Source organism: Triticum urartu, chromosome 3A (genome assembly GCF_056163025.1).
Source record: "Triticum urartu cultivar PI428250 chromosome 3A, HENAU_Tu73, whole genome shotgun sequence".
NCBI lineage: Eukaryota > Viridiplantae > Streptophyta > Magnoliopsida > Poales > Poaceae > Triticum > Triticum urartu.
Genome location: NC_141875.1, coordinates 360,343,207 through 360,353,427, shown reverse-complemented (window position 1 = coordinate 360,353,427; position 10,221 = coordinate 360,343,207). Strand labels below are relative to the sequence as shown.

Genomic DNA, 10,221 nt, shown 5'->3' with positions numbered 1-10,221 from the left:
ACTATATTTTTATTCACCACATGATATGTGTTTTGCTTGGAGCGTCTTGTATGCTTTGAGTCTTTGCTTTTTAGTTTACCACAATCATTCTTGTTGTACACTCCTTTTGGGAGAGACACACATAAATCAGAATTTATTAGAATACTCTATGTGCTTCACTTATATCTTTTGAGCTAAATAATTTTGCTCTAGTGCTTCACTTATATCTTTTTAGAGCACGGCGATAGTTTTATTTTATAGAAATTATTGATCTCTCATGCTTCACTTATATTATTTTGAGAGTCTTTTAGAACAGCATGGTAATTTGCTTTGGTTATGAAATTAGTCCTAATATGATAGGCATCCAAGATGGGTATAATAAAAACTTTCATATAAAGTGCATTGAATACTATGAGAAGTTTGATACTTGATGATTGTTTTGAGATATGAAGATGATGATATTAGAGTCATTATAGTTGAGTATTTGTGAATTTTAGAAATACTTGTGTTGAGGTTTGCAAGTCCCGTAGCATGCACGTATGGTAACCGTTATGTAACAAATTTGAAGCATGAGGTGTTTCTTTGATTGTCCTTCTTATGAGTGGCGGTCGGGGACAAGCGATGATCTTTTCCTACCAATCTATCCCCCTAGGAGCATGTGCATAGTGCTTGGTTTTGATGACTTGTAGATTTTTGCAATAAGTATGTGAGTTCTTTATGACTAATGTTGAGTCCATGGATTATATGCACTCTCACCCTTCCATCATTACTAGCCTCTTCGGTACCGTGCATTGCCCTTTCTCACCTCAAGAGTTGGTGCAAACTTCGTCGGTGCATCCAAACCCCGTGATATGATACGCTCTATCACACATAAGCCTCCTTATATCTTCTTCAAAACAGCCACCATACCTACCTATTATGGCATTTCCATAGCCATTCCGAGATATATTGCCATGCAACTTTCCACCGTTTAGCTTATTATGACACGCTTCATCATTGCCATATTGCCTTGCATGATCATGTAGTTGACATCGTATTTGTGGCAAAGCCACCGCTTTATACATGTCACTCTTGAATCATTGCACATCCCGGTACACCGCCGGAGGCATTCATATAGAGTCATATTTTGTTCTAGTATCAAGTTGTAATTTTTGAGTTGTAAATAAATAGAAGTGTGATTATCATCATTATTAGAGCATTGTCCCGTGTGAGGAAATAAAAAAAAGGAGAAAGGCTAAAAAAAGAGAAGGCCAAAAAAATGAGAAAAAGAGAGAAGGGACAATGTTACTATCCTTTTCCACACTTGTGCTTCAAAGTAGCACCATGATCTTCATGATAGAGAGTCTCTTATTTTGTCACTTTCATATACTAGTGGGAATTTTCATTATAGAACTTGGCTTGTTCCAACAATGGGCTTCCTCAAAATGCCCTAGGTCTGCGTGAGCAAGCAAGTTGGATGCACACCCACTTAATTTTTTTGTTTAGCTTTCATACATTTATAGCTCTAGTGCATCCGTTGCATGGCAATCCCTACTCCTCGCATTGACATCAATTGATAGGAATCTCCATAGCCTGTTGATTAGCCGCGTCGATGTGAGACTTTCTCTTTTTTGTCTTCTCCACACAACCTCCATCATCATATTCTGTTCCACCTATAGTGCTATGTCCATGGCTCGCACTCATGTATTGCGTGAAAGTTGAAAAAGTTTGAGAATACTAAAATATGAAACAATTGATTGGCTTGTCATCGGGGTTGTGCATGATGGAAGCATTTTGTGTGACGAAAATGAAGCATGGCCAAACTATATGATTTTGTAGGGATGATATTTCTTTGGCTATGTTATTTTGAGAAGACATAATTGCTTGGTTAGTATGCTTGAAGTATTTATTATTTTTATGTCAATATTAAACTTTTGTCTTGAATCGTTCGGATCTGAATATTCATGCCACAATAAAAAAATTACATTGAAAATTATGTTAGGAAGCATTTCACATCAAAAATTATGTTTTTATCATTTATCTACTCGAGGACGAGCAGGAATTAAACTAGGGGATGCTGATACGTCTCCAACGTATCTATAATTTTTTATTGTTCCATGCTATTATATTATCTGTTTTGGATGTTTAATGGGCTTTAATATGCACTTTTATATTATTTTTGAGACTAACCTATTAACCGGAGGCCTAGTGCCATTTTCTGGCTTTTTGCATATTTCAGTGTTTCGCAGAAAAGGAATATCAAACGGAATCCAAACAAAACGAAATCTTCGCAAGGATCTTTCTTGGAACAAACGCAATTCAAGAGACTTGGAGTGGAAGTCAGAGACGCAACGAGGCAGCCACGAGGCAGGAGGGCGCGCCTAGGGGGGTAGGCGTGCCCCCACCCTCGTGGGCCCCTCATAGCTCCACCGACATACTTCTTTCGCCTATATATACTCTTATACCCTATAAACATCCAGGGGAGCCACGAAACCACTTTTCCACCGCCGTAACCTTCTGTACCCGTGAGATCTCATCTAAGGCCTTTTCCGATGATCTGTCGGAGGGGGATTCGATCATGGAGGGCTTCTACATCAACACCATAGCCTCTCCGATGATGTGTGAGTAGTTTACCACAGACCTTCGGTCCATAGTTATTAGCTAGATGGCTTCTTCTCTCTCTTTGGTTCTCAATACAAAGTTCTTCTCGGTGTTCTTGAAGATCTATTCGATGTAATATTTTTTGTGGTGTGTTTGTGGAGATCCGATGAATTGTGGATTTATGATAAAGTTTATCTATGAACAATATTTGGTTCTTCTCTGAATTTTTATATGCATGATTTGATATCTTTGCAAGTTTCTTCGAATTATCGGTTTAGTTTTTCCTACTAGATTGATCTTTCTTGCAATGGGAGAAGTGCTTAGCTTTGGGTTCAATCTTGCGGTGTCCTTTCCCAGTGACAGTAGGGGCAGCAAGGCACGTATTGTATTGTTGCCATCGAGGATAAAAAATGGGGTTTATATCATATTGCCTGAGTTTATCCCTCTACATCATGTCATCTTGCCTAATGTGTTACTCTGTTCTTATGAACTTAATACTCTAGATGCATGCTGGATAGCGGTCGATGTGTGGAGTAATAGTAGTAGATGCAGAATCGTTTCGGTCTACTTAACACGGGCGTGATGCCTATATTTCATAATCATTGCCTAGATATTCTCATAACTATGCGCTCTTCTATCAATTGCTTGGCAGTAATTTGTTCACCCACCGTAATACTTGCTATCATGAGAGAAGCCACTAGTGAAACCTATGGCCCCAGGGTCTCTTCCTTATTATATTACATCTCTTTTATTTATATCGCATCTTGTTTACTATTTCGCAATCTATACAACAAAAATACCAAAAATATTTATCTTATTATCTTTATCGGATCTCACTTCCGTAAGTGACCGCGAAGGGATTGACAACCCCTTTATCGCGTTGGTTGCGAGGTTTTTAATTGTTTGTGCAGGTACTAGGTGACTTGCGTGGTATCTCCTACTAGATTGATACCTTGGTTCTCAAAAATCGGGGGAAATACTTACGCTACTTTGCTGCATCACTCTTTCCTCTTCAAGGGAAAAACCAACACATGCTCAAGAGGTAGCAGCACGCTCGTTATTACCATCGCGCACGCTTCTTTTAATTAGAATGTGTGTGCCCGTCTAGCGCACACATATTAATCTATCTAACTGTTTCAGTTTGTTGTGGCTAATCGCAAACAGTTCATCCATGTGAAGTGTATGCCATCAATCGCAGACACTTTGATCTAGCTGACCCATTCCTGTTCTGTTGCCTAATCGCAAATAGTTAATCCTTCTGAAGCGTATGTCCTCAATCACACACACTGACCGTTTCTTTTGTGTTGCCTAATCACAAATAGTTCATCTGAGTGAACCGTATGCTCTATATCGCACACGCCTTCATCAGGCTGCCCGTTTCTTTTGTTTCGCCTCATTGGAAAACAGTTCATTAGACTGAACAGTATGCCCTGGATCGCACACACAACTTAAATTTGAACCGTGTTTGATGGCTTCGCCATCGCAAATGTTTTGCACCTTTTTTGAGGTTGTTTTACACCACCGTTTGCGATTATTGCATCGCACATAGTTTCTTCGAAGGGTCTCTGATCATAGTGTCACGTTAGCAGCATCCTGTAGTAGTGCTTGTTGGTTTGAGTGATTTCCTCTCGTATTTCCCCCCGTGTTTCCCCTCGTGTTCTTCGTGTTGTTCGCGGGATCCGCTCCTTTCGTGAAATATCGGGCGTATAGGGTTCTACCCTACATCATCTTGGTATCATGAGCCACGTTGATCACGATTTCGGAGCTTTCCTCTTTGTTTTATAGCCTTGTTTTGCTTGATTTTGACCTAAATTCAAAAATCCCCACCAAATATAGCCCCTAATTTTTTTTTGTGATTTGTTGGTTTGGATGATGTTTTGTTGATTTTGATCCATGGATTCGTTGTGTCTCAAGTGGATCTAGCCTTCCCCATATTTTCCCCCATTTCCATCCATGAAATAGTCCTAATTTTGACCCTGAAAATCAAGTATCTGGAATTTAGGGTTCGTCTCGGAAGAAATTCCACGACCCTCGGAACTTCCGGACTCCCACAGAACTTCCGTCCTTACCCCGGAACTCCCGGACTAAACAGAAAGTTTACCCCAAAAACCCCCAGACTCCCCGCACTTTTTCCGCGACCACCGAAACTTCCAGCCACCCCCCTGAACTTTCGGAGCCCGGAACTTCCGGCCTAACCCGAAACATTACACAAAATTTCAGCATCAGCCTTCTTCATCGTTTTCATCACAACTTTTCGCTCCGAACTCCGATTTGAGTGTTCTTTGGCTCGTTTTGAAGCTATCGACATGCCCGAGGTCCTCACCTTGGTTTCACCACATTTTGACACCATCATTTTTTTTAACTTTGGCATCTTTGCCTAGGGCTTCCACCATATCATCCGCATAACCACCGACTTTCGCAACCTAACCAATTTTGATCCCCATTGCATTTGAGGTTGTTTGAGTAGTGATTTGTGTCTCCTAAGGTGTTTCGGCTACTTAGGGATGCTTTCTTCTTCATCAACCACCACCATAACTACCGCATAACCTTGCCCACCATACACTTTCACCATCCCAACTTAACCCAATTTTGTTTGTGTTATGAGTTGTGTCTCCTAAGGTGTTTCGGCTACTTAGGGACCGTGATTTCAACTCCGACACCATATATAGTCAACTACCATAACCTCCACTTTCGCATTGCTTACTCCAAAACCCATCATTGCATTTCCACAATCCCTTTGAGCTTTCGCGAAACCACCACCGCTTTCTGCTACCACCGTTTGACACTTGAGATTTTGAGTTCGCGGTTTTTTCGTTTCCTAAGGTGTTTCGGCTACTTAGGGACGAGTCTACATCATCTTGGTATCTACATCAAGAACACCGTCACTCATCATCGCCACGGACGGTAACCTCCATATCATCTTGGTATCATGGTATCCCTCCATTGTATATTCCCTTGCCATTGCATTGACAACTCCTAGCCCATTTTGTGTCACTTGCCTATCGAGACTAGCCATTGAGTATTGCCGGCAACGTTATTTGTGCACATTAGTGATCTATACCTTCCATTGCATACATACACACCATACCATCTTGGTATCGTCATATCATCTCTTGTGTCACAAGATTGTTCCCGTATATACACAATTACTATCTTGATTTGTGCATTGTGCAAAAATGGCCATACACATACAAAAAATATAAAAAGAATAAGCTTTTAAGCAAAAGAGAAAGAGCAAAGAAGCTTGTAATCAAGTGCCATAGCATAATACCACATTGCACATAAGATTTTCATATCCGATCATCTTGAGAGAAACATCGGGAACCATACATACATAGCATACTTGGGATAGAAAGTTCATACATTTTGCATATTATAGGTTGTGCACAAGTTTCATATCCGCCTATTGAGCAATCGTGTCAGCGTCTCTTTAGAGTTGTGCAACATGAGCGTTTTCCATGGATTTCACATTTTGTGCTCATCCTTGGTGTAACACCCCGAGAATCATGCTACGGTGATCTCCCCTTTAATGATACCATGTCATCATGTTTTTCAGACTAAATCGCCACTTGATGAAAATCAAAACCCAATTCCATTTGAAATACAAATCGAATATTTACTTCTTCTGTCATACAAACAAAAATGTTTGTGATGTTGCAAATAATCCCCAGATATTTATCATGTTGAAACCAACTTGGTTTGACTCAAATTCCTAGGAAATTAATAAGTGGTCCAAAGCTTTTAAATTGGCTTTTTCAAAATAAGCAAATATTTATAATTTTCCAAATGATGTGAAACAATGTGTGTGGTCCCAAAATATTGCAATACTAATTATGTGGCCATCTACACTTTTTATAAAACTGTTTTGCTAACAAATTAATATGCAAAACAGAGTTATAAAAAAATAGGAAGCAGAAAAGAGAGAGGTGCTACTGGGCATTTGGCCCAGCTAGCTACACAAAATACCCAGCCCACCCCCGCTTGTCCATCCGCCGGCGATGGCCGTGCGTGGCGGCCATCCGTCCCCTGCCCCTGCCTACAAAGCCCCCCCGGGCGCCTCCCCGAAACCCTAGCGCCCTCCTCCTCTCGCCCCCATCTCCCTCCCTCGCGCTCGGCCTCGTCGTCCTCCTCCGCCCCACCTAGCCGTCGCCGTCATCATCACGGCCACCGTCGTTTTCGTCGCTCGGCAGCACATCAAGGAGGTCCGGTGTGGCCTGCTTCGTCCGTCCTGAGCACCAAACCGAGTCGAGGCGGCCCATACGCTCTGCATCGTCGTCGTCTCCTCGCCACGACCGCCGTCTCTCGTCATCAAATTCGACGCATCCCGGCCACCCCGCGCTCGCTGACCTCAACCACAAACACCAGGGTGAGCATCCCCTTCGATTCCCCCATGTCCCCGCTTCGATTTGTACCCGTGCACGCCACCCTCCGTCATGGCCGAATCTCGGCGTCCGCGTATGCGCTCATGCTGCTGCTTTGCTGCTGCTACTGCCGCTATGTTGCTTGCTGATGCTACTGCCGCTATGATGCTGTTGCTGTTGTGTCGTTGCTCCTCTGCCCGCGCTAGCTGCTACTGCTCCTTCTACCGCCGCGCACCTGGCCGTCCGTGCCCGCCTACGCCTACACTGCCGCTCTACTGCCACTGCTTGCTGCTTGTACTGCTGCTGGCTGCCCCTTGTGCCGTCGCTGCTGTTTGCCGCTGCCGCCGCCGCCTGCTGCGTCGCTCCTGTTGCTGCCGATACTGTCTGTCGATGCCGCTGCTCGCTGCCGCCGCTGCTACGGCCGGGCATGGCCGAGCTGTGAGTGTAGTGTGTGTGTGTTCTGCATAGTGTGTGTCCGTGCAGCTGGACATGGCCTTGTGCGCCCGTGTGTGCTGTGAGCAGCGTGGTGTGGTGTGTGTGCAGCGTGGTGTGTGAGTGCGCCGTGCGTACTGTGGCCGGCTGGGCTAGGCAAGGCCCTTGCTTAGATTAGTACTACTAGGTGCGTGCGTTCTGCTAAGTTAGTCTAATACTAGCAGATGACATGTAAGCCCCTTTAAATAAGTTAGGTTTATTTATTTGTTTAGGTAAATAATCTATGCCACAACTGCCCTTTGACTAGTCAAAATTGATTTAGTCAATTCGGTTTAAGCTAAATATAATAATTCCATAAATTCAAATAAACTTTGAAAAATCATATAAAATAATCCGTATTTTGAATGAAAAAGTAATATACATGAAAGTTGCTCAGAATAACGAGACGAATCCAAATACGTGGTCCGTTCGCCCGCCACATGTCCCAAGCATAGCGAACATGGAACATTTCCCCTCCGGTCATCTATTTGACGCAGGTCCGGAACCGGGAAAACTTTCCCGGATGTTATCCCCCTTCGCCGGTATCATGTAGCACCGCGTTAGAACACGTCTAGCTATGTCTGTTTTCCTGTTATGCACTTGCTTGCTATGTATTTATTGTTTCTCCCCCTCTTCTCTTCGATTGACCCCGTGGGCGGCTGCCCATGCCGCTGTGATCGACTACGTCATCGACGACCTTCCTCCTTGCCAGAGCAACCAGGCAAGCCCCCCCTTTGATCATCCCGATATCGTCCATTTCATTCTCTCATGATTGTATTAGATTTTACTACTGTAATTGATTGCTCCTATTCTGATGCATAGCCTGCATTTGTAACCTGCTTATTGTTACCTACCTGCTTATCCTAAACTGCTTAGTATAGGTTGGTTAGTGATACATCAGTGACCCCCATCATGTCCTTGTTGCCCCTGCTTCATCTTTGAAGACCCGATCAACGGGATCGAAGACCAGGCCCCGACACCGCACATCACTTTCCCCTTAGTTGCTCGACATTACTGGGTTACTATCGAGTATCGAGGGTGAGACCTCTACATCACCTCTGATGTTAACCCTGTAGTGTAGCTATTCGGTCGTGGTCATCGAGGGTGATTCCGCCTTAACCACTTCCGATACGACTCTGTCGTGCAACCCCTCAAGTGTGAACCTCGGGGGTGATTCCTCTTACGTTCACCTTGATGATTACCTTGAATGGAATTCACCGAGGGTGACTCCTCGGGTTTTCCCTTTGATGTTTGGACACATGGATACTTGGACTTTACCACTGTTACTTGGAAAGGTGGGTCGACCCTGAGGGGTACCCGCGAGTGATGCGGAGACGGGTTGACCTGGAGGGTGCCCGCGAGATAATTACGAGGTGTGGCCGGGCATTCCTAGCCCTTGTCGCAAGTCCTCGAGACGGGGCAACGGGGTCACATCTTTCGTGAGTCTCTGCTTGTTACCGCGCGTTCCTAATCTACTACGATTTGAATATTTGATCCGAGGGACCTCTGGCCTGATAGCACTAGCCATCACGTGGGCATAGTATGGGCGTTCTATGTCGTATACATCAGCCGAAGCTTAATAGACGTCAGCGACTGAGCGGCGCGCGCCGGGTTGGACTGCGTAAGCACCTGCCTTGTTGAAGGAGGTAGCTAGGTCTGCTCACCGGCCGCCCACGCAACGTGCAGGAGTCTCTGGGGAGATGGCCCATGACCCCTGGGGGCATAGGTTTAGTCCGACGTGCTGACCTCTCTAGGTCGGGTTACGGCGTATTGTTTGGCCGAGGTCGGGCATGACCCAGGAAAGTGTGTCCGGCCGGAGTTAATCGAGCGTGGTGGGTAAGTTGGTGCACCCCTGTAGGGAAGAAAACATCTATCGATAGCCTGTCCTACGGTAACGGACACTTAGAGTTGTATCCCGATTGATACAACTATAACTGGATACTTGTGATGAGAATTGGATTATGATGAGAACTAGATAGTATGGCTTTGGGATTGCTTTCTGGCAGGGAGTCGAGAAAGGATCTCTGGCCGAGGTTGATAACACTTCTACTACTTTACTTTATGCTACTCTACTCCCTCCAGTTGCTGCAAGATGGTGGTTTTCAGAAGATGCTAGTCTTTGATAGGCTAGGCTTTCCCCTTCTTTTCTGGCATTCTGCAGTCCAGTCCACAGATACAACCCTTTCCATTGATATCGATGCATATGTAGTGTAGATCCTTGCTTGCGAGTACTTTGGATGAGTACTCACGGTTGCTTTGCTCCCCCTTTTCCCCCTTTCTTCTTCTTTCCGGTTGATGCAACCAGATGTCGAAGTCCAGGAGCCAGATGCCACCTTTGACGACTGCTACTACCCCGACGGTGCCTACTACTACGTGAAGACCGCCGATGACCAGGAGTAGTTAGGAGGCTCCCAGGCAGGATGCCTTGCCTTTTCGATCGATGTTGCTTTTGTGCTAGCCTTCTTAAGGCAAACTTGTCTAACTCATGTCTGTGCTCAGATATTGTTGCTTCCGCTGACTCTTGTGTTTTTGAGCTTATGTATTCGAGCCCTCGAGGCCCCTGGCTTGTAATATAAAGTTTGTATTATTTTAATTTATGTCTAGAGTTGTGTTGTGATATCTCCCCGTGAATCCTTGATCTTGATTGTACACATTTGCGTGTATAATTAGTGTACGATTGAATCGACGGCGTCACACTTGGTTACACGACCCCATTTATCTATCCGTGTGTGCGTTTCCGTGTGCCATTCATTGCTATTGGTCTACTTGTTTCACTTGCGAATTTTTGAATCTCTTTCAACATTATTGACTCTTGCTAACATTTTGCATC

At 44.3% G+C, this 10,221-nt stretch overlaps 1 long non-coding RNA gene across 1 annotated transcript; it reads left to right on the top strand.

Moving 5' to 3' along the window:
* Positions 1–6,537: 6,537 nt before the first annotated feature.
* Positions 6,538–10,008, top strand: LOC125543903 (uncharacterized). The gene is made up of 2 exons (XR_007299030.2): positions 6,538–6,925; positions 9,697–10,008. It is a non-coding gene; the product is annotated as an uncharacterized LOC125543903 (long non-coding RNA).
* The last annotated feature ends 213 nt before the right edge of the window (positions 10,009–10,221 follow it).